The sequence below is a fragment of the Brassica oleracea genome, chromosome C9 (genome assembly GCF_000695525.1).
Source record: "Brassica oleracea var. oleracea cultivar TO1000 chromosome C9, BOL, whole genome shotgun sequence".
NCBI classification, from domain to species: domain Eukaryota; kingdom Viridiplantae; phylum Streptophyta; class Magnoliopsida; order Brassicales; family Brassicaceae; genus Brassica; species Brassica oleracea.
Window position 1 is genome coordinate 31,797,487 of NC_027756.1, and position 14,671 is coordinate 31,812,157.

A 14,671-nucleotide genomic window follows, 5' to 3' on the forward strand; every position below is an offset into this window, starting at 1 on the left:
ACATGAGGAGTTGAGTATGATGAAGAGTCCGTACATGGTGTAGTAATACTAGTTACCCGAGTAACTTCCAAAGGTTAAACCAAGGTTGCCCTAGTTATACTAGTATACTAGTTATACTAGTTACCCGAGTAACTTTGGATGAAGAAGAGACGCCATATTCCCTTAGCTAAGGCATCAGACCGTTGCAAGGGAAAAAGAGGCGCGTGTGACAGGCTGGAGAAGAGATGGATAAAGCAAAAGGAGTTTTATGCACAAGGAAGAAGCTCATTGGATGGTTTGAATTAAAGCAAACCTTATCTCTTGTAATAGTGCCTCTTTATGAAACCCTCATCCTAGTGTTGCCTCCTCATATATATTGTAACCTCTGATCAAATTAATAATTAAGAAGTTTGAGATTATCTCTCTAGACTCTCTCTCTTGTTCATAATGATTCTTAAATACTCTTAAACATGTTTACTACCTAATCTTTCTACAAATCTCCCATTAACCTTCTCTAATCTACCTCTAATCTCTCAATACCTACTCTATTCTCTAAAATTATATTAATAAGCTGTGGTTCTGAATAACCATGGTGGGGACATTCAGGTTGGTAACTCTTGAATCTTTTCCAAGCGTTTCTGAATGATTCCTGTGGATCTTGGCGGAATGTGGAGATTTTCTTCCTTACATCCCAGTAACGCGTCTCATCGAAGAAGTGATTAATGAAAGCACTCCTAATTTCCTTCCAGCAGGTCAGAGATCTTGCTGGTAGTTGGTCTAGCCATTTTCTTGTGTCGCCCTCTAAGGAAAATGAGAAGAGTTTACAGCGATTGGATTCGTCATTCATCATGTCTTCTAGGTATTCGATGTGATCGTGTGGGTGTTTTGAGACGGTTCCACGGAAAGGGTTCTGACGTACCAAGATAGGTATTCGAGGCTGAGCCCAGATTTCTTGGTATCGTCCTTTGGTAGTTTAATGGCTGACCTATTGGAATAGGTCATGCTAGGATTTAAGTAATCTTGCAAAGGCAATTTTGTTTCTTTGTCTCTATTAGAGATTGAATTAATTTTAACAAGGATTGCAGTCCCATTTTCATTTATGATTTGGTTAATTGCGTTGCTTAGTCAACCTTTAGGTTCACATAGGACTACTTCCTCATTAGCATGATTGGTAAGAGAAAACTTACCTGCTTCCGGCGGCGTATCATCGATCGATGTTTCCGTCGACTCGTCGATCGATGTCTGTAGTGCAGTGTTCCGTCGACACGTCGCTCGATGTTGTTGTTATTCTGTCGATCAATGTCTGGCCGAAATCCATGTCCTCCATCTTAAATACATGTGTCAGCAGGGAAAGAAGGAAAACTTTAGCAAATTCAGTAACAAAATCTAGACTATATTCTAAACTTAATCTAATGGTAATAAGAAAGAGTCCCCGGCAATGGCGCCAAATTTGATATCACTCAAATTACCCTAAAGAGTGATTTACTCTCTCAAATAAGATGTTCAGTTGTAGTACTTAGGGATCAAATCCACAGAGACTCTAGGATTACACAGTAGATTTGTAGTCTTCGAAATAAATCTAGATTAATAGGTTTTAAGCAGTAAATGAAATGGTGAGCAAGGCAGTTGCTCGATTGGGTTGATTTGAGGTTGTTAACAATTGGAAAAATAGCTAGATTCAGGTATATTCTCAGGTATGATAAGTAAACAACTTAATTTGGGTTTTTAGGGAATCATTAATATTAATTGTTCTCGAACTCAAATTTAGGTAAAATCTATTAGATTATCTAATCTGGATCTCAGATTTCAACTTTCGTATATTAATCACGAGAAAGTATCGATCGATGTTTCATAAAGAATATCGATCGATACACCTTTTAAATATCGATCGACAGAACTATCGTTGCGTCGATCGATGCTTCTTCCAGAATGCTTTACCAGTAGGTTTGATTGTGTTCTCAAACTTACTAGACCAACTCTCGTATTTATCTAGTCACTTAGATCATACTAGTTTAGTTTCAGGTATTGAGTCAAGCAATGGCTTGTTTTCAATTAGTCCTAAGATCTAAGTTAAAGGGTGATCAATCCTAAACTTTGCTTTAAGAGCAACTAGATGAAGAACTATATTTTAAACACTCTAACAGCAGTTTAAGTTAGCAATACATGTATCAACCTATGGAGAAACCTAAATCTAACAATTAGACTACTCATACATATTCATAAAACACATGGTTATGATGGTCTGAATAATACTTATATAAAATAACAAGAGTAAACAATAGAGTAAGTGAAAGCAAGAGAGTTCAAGATCTTCTCTATTTTGTAGTTCATATCTATCTCTCCAATCCTAAGCTCTCTCTTCCTCCAATAGTGGTGTGTTGCTTCTCTCCAAACTAGGTCAAAAAAGGTCTCTAGGCAAGTCTGCCTCCAAATGATACAAAACCCTAATAATATAGCCAAACAGGCGGCCAGAGACTTAACATGTAATTATTGGAACTTTTGTGAAACTTGCAATCTTCTAATTTTGTTATTAACCCGCGGGTGGCTTCACCGTCGATCGATGCTACGAGCTTTCCATCGATCGATTATGCTTGATAATCGTCGGTCGATGTTTTGATACAAAAATCGACTCTTCCTCTGTTTCCAGCAAAGCTCTCAAATAGTCTCAAAATTGCTCCAAATACCTCATTTTCTTCTAGTAAGTACCTGAACCTGTAATTGCTCTAAAAAGGTCCAAATGCATATAAAAGACTCCAAAAATGTATATAAACCATGTCAAAAAGTGGGTAAAATCCATGGCCTATCAGCACACAATTAAAAATTGGCCAATTTATAGCGTCCAAATGGTAACATGCATAATTGGCTTGGGCGTTCGGGTCTTCGGGTCGGGTTTGGGTTGGTTCCTCTCGGATCCGGTCCTTCGGGTCCTAAATATTCTATAGGAATATCGATCGACATGCTCTAGTCAAGATTTGTGCATGGGTTGAATAACTACTCACTAAGGGCTCCTAGATCAGCTTTCTCCTTTCTCTAGCAATCCTAGCTCAATAAGGATAGATTCAGAATGAGACCAAGCACTAACTTGTACCTACAAATCCTAGGTCAAGGTTATAGTTAGCTATTCTAGAACACAAGCATTAATAACATCCTATTGATGAATATCACAACTTATCAATCTATAGTTGAGGCTAAACCCGCATAACCTCTTTGAACCCTAAACCTAACAGGTGGATCTATTCAAGCATGAAGTTTGTCACAAAAATCATAGATGAGTAGATATAAAAAGCATAGATATAAAACCAAAACCAATGGAGTTCCAAGAGGACTCTGAAGGAGTTCCTCCCTTCTCTCCTAACCTAGAACTATGAATAATAGAAAGCGTAGCCGTCAATAATGGCTTAGAGAATACATAAATAGGGTTTTAGGTCGTCGAAGGGTATTCTGGTAATTTGTGGTTGCTTCTAGGCTTCAGTCGGTCATAAAATATGCTCGTCCCATATTCTGGCATCACCTTCGATCGACACCAAGGGTGCACCGTCGATCGACAGTCCTTCATCTCCTCGACATCTTCCTCTCGCGAGGCAGACTGACTACTCTTCAGTAATACATGCATAACTTCTGCTACATGATGCTGATTGACCGCAAACCTGCGGCATTGGAAAGATAACTCAAATATATATCTTCTCTGAAAATATGGGCTCAATCTAACGGTGTGAAGGTCTCCATTCATAGCTAAACATCTAACGCATCCGTGCAACTCTGCACTCAAAAGGCTCCAAAATAAACCAAAATAAACCAAAATCACCACTTTCCTCCAAATCGTCCCTGAACCTGTAAACACTCTAAATAGGCTCTATATCGTAGTAATTAGTTATTAAAACACTTATAAACCATGGCTAAAAGTGGATAAAATCCATGGCCTATCAACTCTCTCAGACTTACCATTTTGCTTGTCCTCAAGCAAAACATAACATGCAGTCTCTTTGAAAGAGGTTTGAAAACAGCAGGGACTCACAGATTTATAAACTCAGAATCATCACCTTAGGAAATCCTAATCACAGAAGCACATTATACCATATCCTAGTCTAGCAACCAAGTTCACCTTGTCAACAACTTAACAAATCCTGTCTGACAATCCCATTTACCAACCTCGTTTCTTGCATAAATAAAAGTGTAGGCATTACATTGGGAGTATCGATCACAAGATGCAAGAATGCTCAAACAAGTATCTGGACCTGTAAGTAAATAGGTGTTCCTTTCCTCTCTCAGTCAAAGTCTGCTTTTATTGCAGGATCATTAACCAAGATTGGACATGCTTCCATGAATCAGTTTTAATGGTTTTAGCCTCCAAATCCTATTTACTTCTTTTTTACCTATATCCTAGGATTCTTTGTGAATAAAGCCTTAATGGTTGTAGCCACCAAGTCATGTTCGAATCATTTACCTATAGAATTCTTATTAATCAAGCCTTAATGGTTGTAGCCACCAAGTCATGTTTGAATTCTTTTCCTAAATTATCATCTATAATTATATATACAAATTATTATTATTATTATTATCTTAAATCTAAATTTCGAAATATAGAGAGAGAGGGTGACATATCTGCACAAGACTTTACCTTCCAGACTTGTTTGAAGAATCCAATCCCATATATACCAAGCCCCGATACAAGCAAAGTTGAGCTCAATTAGGTTGGAGGACAGCTTTGGTTCCTTCAAACATTCTCAGCAAGTGTAACATAATTGACAGGTTGATCCACTCTAGTATCTTTAGTGCTATATGCAACTAGTAATTCTAGAATTGTGTGGTTAGATAACAAGCAAAATCAATAAGTTCATTGTCCCCTTCTTGACTCAATAAAAACTTTTTGAAAACATTTTAGTAAGACTCATGAAAAAAACTAATATCAGTAATCCTCCCCCAGACTAAAACTACACTGTCCCCAATGTAAATTCAATCGGAGTTATGGTGATAACTAAAGAAAAATGCCTCAATTTAACAAATAAGAACGATATACCATACTGGAATAGATGTCGATCGATGTGAAGATGTTGTCATCGGTTGCGTGAGTTGATGTTCTCTCGATCGATATCGGCAGGGTCTCGTCGGTCGATAGTCTTGGCAATCGTCTACTCGAATCTTTTTTTTTCCTTTTTCTTTCCTAAATAGCTAACTAAAACACAATATTAGTAGAACCTTGAATTAAACAACACTGTCACCAGTGTTATACAGTCTAAAATTGGTGGGAAAATAAACCATAAGGACAATATTTAACAAGGAAAAACGGTATAGATGCTTTCTATGTGAATGTCGACCAACACAGTTAAGTGGCGATCGATATTCTTGATGCTCTGACGATCAATACAAGCTAGTCATCGTCGATTCTTGTGCAAACTCGTCTTCCTAAGGTCTTTTCCTTTTACCTAACATAAATAAAACACTAAAAGTCAGAAATAGATAACTAATAAAACCAATTCAAATTTTTTTTTTTCATAAACAGTGACTCTGCTATAGTAGCCCTACTACAGTAACACCTCATTTTCTGCTATAGTGTCGGTCGATTTTCTTGCTACAGTACCATTCGATTTTCTTGCTACAGTACCGTTCGATGTTCTTGCTATAGTGTCGCTCGGCGCTGCTACAGTGTCGTTGTTACTGTTCATATTTTTTTTTAATCTGCATTAAAATAAAAAATAAAAAATAAAAAATAAAAATCAGTAACAATCTAACATAAACTGAATGAAATTACCTAATAGTGGGTTGCGACCCACTCAGCGCTTTGTTATAGTCATTTAGCTTGACTTCTGGAGATCTGATTCAGTCCGGATGAGAATGAGAACTCGCGCCAAACAAGTCTTAATGTCTACTCTCTGAAGCTTTATCATTCTTTTGTGAAAGACTCCTCCATAGACTCTTCTCCTTTGTCTATTATCTCAGCAATAAGGAGTGCTCGAAGCTTTGTAAATGGCTGTGAGAAGCATCTGCTGTGCACTCTGGATTTCCTGAAACCATATGAAAAGTGAGGAGTCAATGATAACTGAGGACCGTCCTTGATACTTTTTCTCTTCTTCCAATTTCTCCTCTTCTTTCCCCTAGACTTGTCTGATCACGTGGTGGTATCTCCATCAAAAATATTTTCACACACATCAAACTCCTTCTGCTCTGATACGCGTCCACTGTCGATCGACGATGAAGTGGTAGTGTCGATCAATGGTGAAGTGGTAGTGTGGATCGATCCCGGCTTATAGATGTCGTTCGATACTGATTCTGTGGGGCTTGTATCGACTTCACTTCTAAATATCAACCCTCTCTGAGATGCTGATTCTGTGGGGCTTGTATCGACTTCACTTCTAAATATCAACCCTCTCTGAGAAGCTTCTGCATGTAGAGGATCATCAAGTACATCAATGTAAGAAATGAACTGCATACTTCTATCAGGTGGAATAGGAGATTCAGCTTCAAATACATCATATGGAACCATAATCCTCACAGGATCATGTATCCTCTTCACTCTATTGCGAATCCTAGCAGCTTCTTCTGTGCAGATAGGTGGTCTTAGATGTTCAGGGACAGCAAGGTGTGAGGTCTCAGATTTGTGCACTCTCTCCTCAATCGATCTTGTTTCAATCATTTATCCTGGCAGTTCTTCCAATGATGGGTGTAAATCGACGATCTCGTATGGATGTCGATCGATGATGGAGTCTGGGTGTAGATCGATGCTATCTGTTGAGTGTCGATCGATGATATAGGGTGGGCGTTGATCGATGATGTGGGGTGATTGTCGATCGATCTCATCAGGTTGGTGTCGATCGATGCTAGCCTTTGGGGAAGTTTCTAGATCTCCTCTCGAAGTATGCTGACCATCATCAAGATTCTTCTTCGAATTCTGATCCATATCTTCAAGCCATTCCTCCAGCTCCAAGAAGTCTTCCATAGTAACTCCTCTACTCGAATCCAAATCTCCAAGTTGTTCTCCATCCTTTAACTCCAAGAATTCTTCTAGCTCCAAGAAATATTCCATGGTGATCTGGGGCAAGATAACAACCTGATACATCAGTGCTCTTCTGTGCCGAGTATGCGATGTCCTGAGGATAACTCGATCTTTCAAGGATTTCGAGTGGTGTCGATCGATCACAAAAGTCTGCGTCGATCGATGGTGCTGATGGCGATCGATTTTGAGGTAGTGGTGGTGGTTGATGTTGAGGTCGTGGTGTTGATCGATGCTGACCTCGTGTCACTAATGTCGGCTTCTTCTACTCTGATCAGCTCTCCAGATCCATGTTGTTCATCATCCTCTGCCATAATGTAGTTGACCAGTTGTCTTGGAATCAGATCTTCCCTCTTTATCTGCCAACTTTCAATGAGCATGTCCCCCTTATTACTCTTCTCCTTTTCTCGAGTTGCTTCAACATCATCAAGAAATTTGTAATAGAAGGCTCTTTCAATGTCCTCCCAGCTGGTTAGAGATCCTGTCTGTAGTTGATTGAACAATCTAAACGCAACCCCTGAGATGGAAAAGGGAAAGATATTGCAGAGCATATGGTATTCAGACACTTCATTTTGCTCGCTCCTTGACACTAGATCCTCAAGCTCCTCTATGTGGTTTCTGGGATCTTGTTGAGGAAGACCTTAGAAGGGGTCCTGACCTACTCCATCATACCATTCGCGGCTCATCTCAAAGTCAATCATCTCAACAACAACAATCACATCAGGGATCACAACACCCTGAGCATTAATCAATTGTCCTACAATGTTGCGAGGTCGACCTTCTTCGTCTCTTAACAATCCATTCTCATCGACCTTAAGTATAAGCACTTCGACATTCTCTGTCTCCACACAAGTGGTGTCGGTCGTAGGATGAACAGTATCATGATGAACAGTGTCGCGATGAACAATGTTTTAATAAACAGTGTCGTGATGAACAATGTCAGGATGAACAGTGTCAATCCACGGGGGATAAACAGTATCGATCAACAGGGGATGAACAGTGTCGATTAACGGGAGATGAACAGTGTCGATCAACGGGGGATGAACAGTGTCTATGCGCGGGGGATGAACAGTGTCGATCGACATGGGATGAACAGTGTCGATCGACACTGGATGCTGATCATGACGATCAGATTATTTCGACTGAGGTTCGCCCATCCGATCGTACCAGATAGACCGACTGGCAGTGTACCGGATCGACCCGCGTACGTCCGACAAGGAGCTCATGCTGGATCCACGACCAGACGACCGAACTGACTGTACTGAAGCCCGTCTTTCCCGACCAACTCGACAAGCTTTGACTGATGATCGAGCCAGAATCAACTTCGTACGCACCGATTCCGATTCAGACCGTAGCTTCTCATTTCTTGTCCGGCTGGGCCGTACCGCATGTACTGACGGACGTACTGATGGACTGTCCGACTACTTTGATCCGATCTTCGAGTTTAATCATCAGGAGTTCTCTAAGGCAACAATACTAAAGCTTTCAGATGATCTCAGTCACATTTGATCCAGTTCAGTTCGTGAGAAACTTCATTCAGACCGTGCAGACTGTCCGGCTCATGTACTAGTCCTTACCGCGGGACGTGCTGCCGGATACATTGAATCTGGACAGAAGTAGGCGAAGAGTCCATCGACCAGTCTTCTCGTTTTTCCGTGTTTTGACTAGATCTGGTCAAGTTTATGTTTTCTATGCATTGTTTTTACACATTTCTTATCAATTTTATTTGACTAAGATTTCTATAAGTATGTAACTCAACTTCAGATTTGGTAATCGATTTTCCCTTTATAAAATTTGAGTCTTTACTCTCTCTTTGTTCTTCTTCAAGAACTTGTCTTTGATTGCTTGGTGTGGTTAGCTCCAAACAATTATCTCCTTCTCGTTGGACCGGTGCGTTACATCCGGCAACAGATTGAGAACCGTCTCTTTGTCAGACCTGTGAGTCATATCAGGTGACAATCAGACACTGGAATATCGAAGGCCGTTCCGCATCCTTCGTGCGACCCTACGATCAATCAGTTCTCCCATCGGAGTTCATATTAAAACCGTACCGGCTGAGTGTTCCGCACTTAGGGCGTATCAGTTTGGTATCAGAGCCACTCAACCGGTTTCATCTAATCATTTCATCTTCTCATCTACCATTTTCTTCAAACACCTCTTCTTCTACCTTTCTTGAATCTGGGCCCCTCATTACCATCCACATATAAAAAAAAAAAGAGAAAAGAAAAAGTATAAAAAAGAAGAGATTGATTTGTGGATTGGTGGTGGAAGAGTAAACCTGCTGGCTGAGGAGAAATCCAGCCTTTGATCTGGTTAAAGCGGATTCCAAACCAAAAATTTCTTATCTGTCTTTCTTCCCAAAAATCCCATTGTTTTGTTTGGATCTACCCATTGGGTTTTCTTAGACTTGTCTTACTTAGAACCTCGAGAAACAAAGACCTTGAGTGAATCACCATATAACTTGAGAGAAACACGTGTGTGGGTGAGGATCAGACACTCGAGGGTGTGAGGTTTTTTATTTATAACGTTTTGTGTTTAAGCTTTCTTAGGAAAACATGAGCAGTGAAGAGGAGAGGAACCGTCCCGAAAATTTTATGGCCGGTTTATCTAACCTGCAGATGAGAGACTTGAATGATACTATGACTAACCTTATGAATGCAGATCTTGATCAAATCCATCAGAGGCTAGATGAGATCCAAGGGAGTCAACAAACAAGATCTAGAACCGGAGCAAGAAGAGCCCATCCTAGGAGACCCAACCGGTCCGACCATGACATCCATGAGGAGGACTCTCTTGATGACGATGGCCAGTCCATCAACCGACCTAGGAGAGGTCATAGAAACCGAAATCTAGGTGATGCTAATCCTTTTGCTAGAGCTGAAAGAGTTGATGATGGTTTGGGTGGTTTGAAACTGAAAATTCCGAGTTTTGATGGCAAGAATGATCAAGACGCCTTTTTAGAATGGGAAAGAAAAATTGAGTTGGTTTTTGATTGTCAAAATTTTTCAGATCTTAAAAAGGTTAGACTTGCTGCTGCTGAATTTTCTAACTATACTATTAACTGGTATGATCGAGTTGTGACTCACAGGAGGAGAACAAGTGAAGCACCAGTTGATACATGGGAGGAGCTTACCATGCTGATAAGGTGACGCTTTGTACCTGACCATTACCACCGTGATCTACATCAGAAACTCAGGCGTTTGCTTCAGGGTACTAAGTCAGTGGAGGACTATCATCAAGAAATGGAGACTTTGATGATCAAGGCTGATGTGGACGAGCCTTTTGATGCCACCATGGCTAGATTTCTTACAGGGCTCAACCGTGACATCGAGGATCGTATGGAGCTCCAAGACTATGACAACATGGAGCATATGCTACACAAGGCCATCCTGATCGAACAACAAGTCAAGAGAAAGAGTTACTCTAAGCCAGCCTATGCTCCAAAACCGTCCTTCACTTCTAAGCCAAACTACCAAGACAAAGGTAAGTCTTCTTCCACAACAAATACTGCTTTGAAAACTGATGTTTCTACTCGTGTTGACAAAGGAAAAATAGTTGAGAACCCTAGCCGTGCAAGAGACATCAGATGCTTCAAGTGTCAAGGTCTAGGACACTATGCCAACAAGTGTCCAAACCAACGGGTGATGATTCTCATGGATAATGGTGAAGTTGAGTCCGAGGATGAAAAGGAAGACAAGGAGGATCTTGGACCAGTTTTTGATGAGGATGAGGAAACATTTGATTACCCAGCCAGTGGTCCACTTCTTGTTTCTAGGAAACTCTTGGACGACACACATGAGCCCATTTTCGATGAGGAGGTCGATGGTGTGATTGACGAGTTCTGTTCGACCTTCGTGGAGGATTCTGGTCCGATCTTTGATGAGGACAGCCTTGACTACCCAACATCTGGCCCATTACTTGTCACTAGACTATGCTTGAGTGTGCAACCAAAAACCGATGACAAAGAACAATGAGAGAATCTCTTTCACTCTAGATGTCTCATTTCTTCTAAAGTTTGTGGCTAGTAACACCCTTGTAACACCCTTGTAAAGAAACTTAGGTTTGTTACTCGGTCTCTTTCTCGTCCTTTCAGGTTGGAGTGGCTAAATGAAGCTGGTGAGCAGTACGTCAAGGAGCAAATCACCGTTCCACTCACCATTGGTCGTTATGAGGATGAGATCGTGTGAAATGTCCTTCCCATGGACGCTTGCCATATCCTTTTGGGTCGTCCTTAACAGTTTGATAAGAGGGCAGTACATGATGGGTTCACAAACCGGCACTCTTTTGATCACAAGGGAAAGAAAATCACCTTGGTTCCCTTGTCACCTTTGGAGGTTCATCAACACCAGGTTCAGCTCAAGAAAGGTCGTGAACAAGAGTCTAAAGTAGACAAACCTGAAGCCTCCACCAGAAACTCCAACTTTTATATCAAGGAAAGTCAGGTAAGAAAATCCCTTTGGTCTCAAAAACCATTTCTTTTACTTGTTTGTAAAGAATCTCTCTTGGCTTCTTCTTCTTCTTCTAACCTTGCACCGGAGATTCCGAGTGAATTGCTAAGTATTTTGCAGGATTTTTCTGATGTTTTTCCAGAAGAAAATCCCAAGGGATTGCCACCAATAAGGGGCATTGAGCATCAGATCGATCTTGTCCCGGGCGCTTCTCTACCGAACCGACCAGCGTACCGCACCAATCCAGTTGAAACCAAGGAGCTGCTGAAACAGATTGATGAGCTGCTTGAGAAGGGATAGATCAGGGAGAGTCTCAGCCCTTGTGCCGTGCTTGTTCTACTTGTACCGAAGAAAGATGGTTCGTGGAGGATGTGTGTGGACTGTCGTGCCATCAACAATATCACGGTAAAGTATTGACATCATATCCCTCGACTTGATGATATGCTTGATGAACTTCATGGTGCTTGTGTTTTCTCTAAAATTGATTTGAAAAGTGGATATCATCAGATTAGGATGAAAGAGGGAGATGAACGGAAAACAGCCTTTAAAACAAAACTAGGTTTGTATGAGTGGCTTGTAATGCCCCTTGGTCTCACAAATGCACCTAGTACTTTCATACGCCTAATGAGTCATGTCTTGAGGTCGTTCATAGGTCACTTTGTTGTAGTTTACTTTGATGATATTCTTGTTTACAGCAAAAGCATTGATGATCACCAATTGCACTTGAAATCAGTTTTTGAGGTACTTAGGAAAGAACGCTTGTCTGCTAACCTTGGAAAGTGCTATTTTGGAACAGATCATGTGGTTTTTCTAGGTTTTGTTGTAGGTGCAGATGGACTCAGAGTGGAAGAGGAGAAGATCAAAGCCATCAGTAATTGGCCTAGTCCAACAACCGTAGGTGAAGTGAGAAGCTTTCATGGTCTAGCCGGTTTCTACCTCAGGTTTGTGCAAAACTTCAGCACCATAGCAGCTCCCCTCATGGAAGTGATCAAGAAGAACGTTGGGTTCAAATGGGAAAAGGCTCAAGAGGATGCCTTTCAGATTCTAAAAGGGAAGTTGACTCAAGCCCCTTTGCTTGTTCTTCCAGATTTTACTAAAACTTTTGAGATTGAGTGTGATGCTTCCGGGGTTGGAATTGGTGTTGTCTTGATGCAAGATAGGAAGCCAATTGCTTATTTCAGTGATAAGCTTGGTGGAGCCACGCTCAACTACCCCCACATATGACCAGGAGTTGTATGCCTCGGTGAGAGCTCTCCAAACGTGGCAGCACTATCTTTGGCCCAAGGAGTTTGTCATCCACAATGATCATCAGTCCCTATAGCATCTTAAGGGTCAGCAGAAACTGAACAAGCGTCATGCACGCTGGGTGGAGTTCATAGAAACGTTTCCTTACGTGATCAAATACAAAGAAGGTAAGGAGAATGTGGTGGCTGATGCCTTGTCACGCAGGTATGTTCTACTTTCAGCCCTTGAGAGTAAGTTGTTGGGTTTTGAGTTTATAAAAGACATTTATGCAACTGACCCAGATTTCAAAGAAGTTTTCAGAAAGAGTTCTAAAACGGCCTATGGGAAGTATTATCAGATTTCTGGTTTCTTATTCTTTGATAACCACCTTTGTGTTCCCCAATGTTCTTTGAGGGAGTTGTTTCTCAGGGAAGCACACGGAGGAGGCCTGATGGGACACTTTGGAGTCAAGAAAACACACAAGGTCGTCCATGAGCACTTCTATTGGCCGAGCTTGATGAAAGATGTGGAAAGAATTTGCAGCCGATGTGTGGTGTGTAAGAAAGCAAAGTCCAAGGCCTTGAACCAAGGTTTGTATTCTTCTCTTCCCATCCCTTCTCATCCATGGGTTGACATTTCAATGGACTTCGTACTTGGTTTGCATAGATCAGAATCTGGTGGAAATTCCATCTTTGTGGTAGTTGACAGGTTCTCTAAAATGGCTCACTTCATTCCTTGCCATAAAACTGATGATGCCGTGCATATTGCTGATTTGTTCTTTAGAGATGTTGTTAGGTTGCATGGTATGCCTAGGACAATAGTTTCAGATCGTGATGCTAAGTTCCTTAGCTATTTTTGGAAAACCTTGTGGTCTAAGCTAGGTACTAGATTGATGTTCTGTACTACTTGTCATCGTCAAACCGATGGTCAAACTGAGGTTGTGAACCAGACCTTATTTGCATTGCTTAGATCATTGGTTAAGAAAAACTTAAAACTTTGAGAAGAATGTTTGCCTCATGTAGAATTTGCATATAATCATTCTTTGCATTCTTCTACAAACTTTTCTCCATTTGAGGGTGTTTATGGTTTCAATCCCTTATCTCCACTTGATCTTTTGCCTCTGCCTTTGAGTGAAAGAGTTAGTACAGATGGCAAGAGGAAGGTGGACACGATTCTAAAGCTGCATGAGAAAGTCTGTGACAACATCAAATCCAAAACCGAAATCTACACAAGGAAGGCAAACAAGAAGAAAAACAAAGTGGTCTTTAAAGAAGGTGATCTTGTTTGGGTTCATCTAAGGAAGGAACGATTTCCAGAAGAGAGAAAGTCCAAACTCATGCCTAGAGTCGACAGTCCTTTCCAGATCCTTAGGAAGATCAACGACAATGCCTACCAGCTAGACTTGCAAGGTAAGTACGACATCTCTTCTAGCTTTAATGTTTCCGATCTTTCCCTTTTTCTTGCAGATTTTTCAGATTTGTGGACAAATCCTTTTGAAGAAGGAGGGAATGATGCGCCTCAGTCCATAGATCAGTACATGGAATCAGCACTGGATGCTTATCAGGACGATCAGATTATTTTGACTGAGGTTCGTCCATCCGATCGTACCAGACAGACCGACTGTGCAGTGTACCGGATCGACCCGCATACGTCTGGCAAGGAGCTCAGGCTGGATCCACGACCAGACGACCGAACTGAAGCCCGTCTTTCCCGACCAACTCGACAAGCTAGGACTGATGATCGAGCCAGAATCAACTTCGAACGCACCGATTCCGATTCATACCGTAGCTTCTCATTTCTTGTCCGGCTGGGCCACACTGCATGTACTGACGGACGTACTGATGGACTGTCCGACTACTTTGATCCGATCTTCGAGTTTAATCATCAGGAAATCTCTAAGGCAACAATACTGAAGCTTTCAGATGATCTCAGTCACATTTGGTCCAGTTCAGTTCGTGAGAAACTTCATTCAGACCGTACGGACTGTCTGGCTCATGTATTGGTCCTTACCGCGGGACGTGCTGCCGGATAC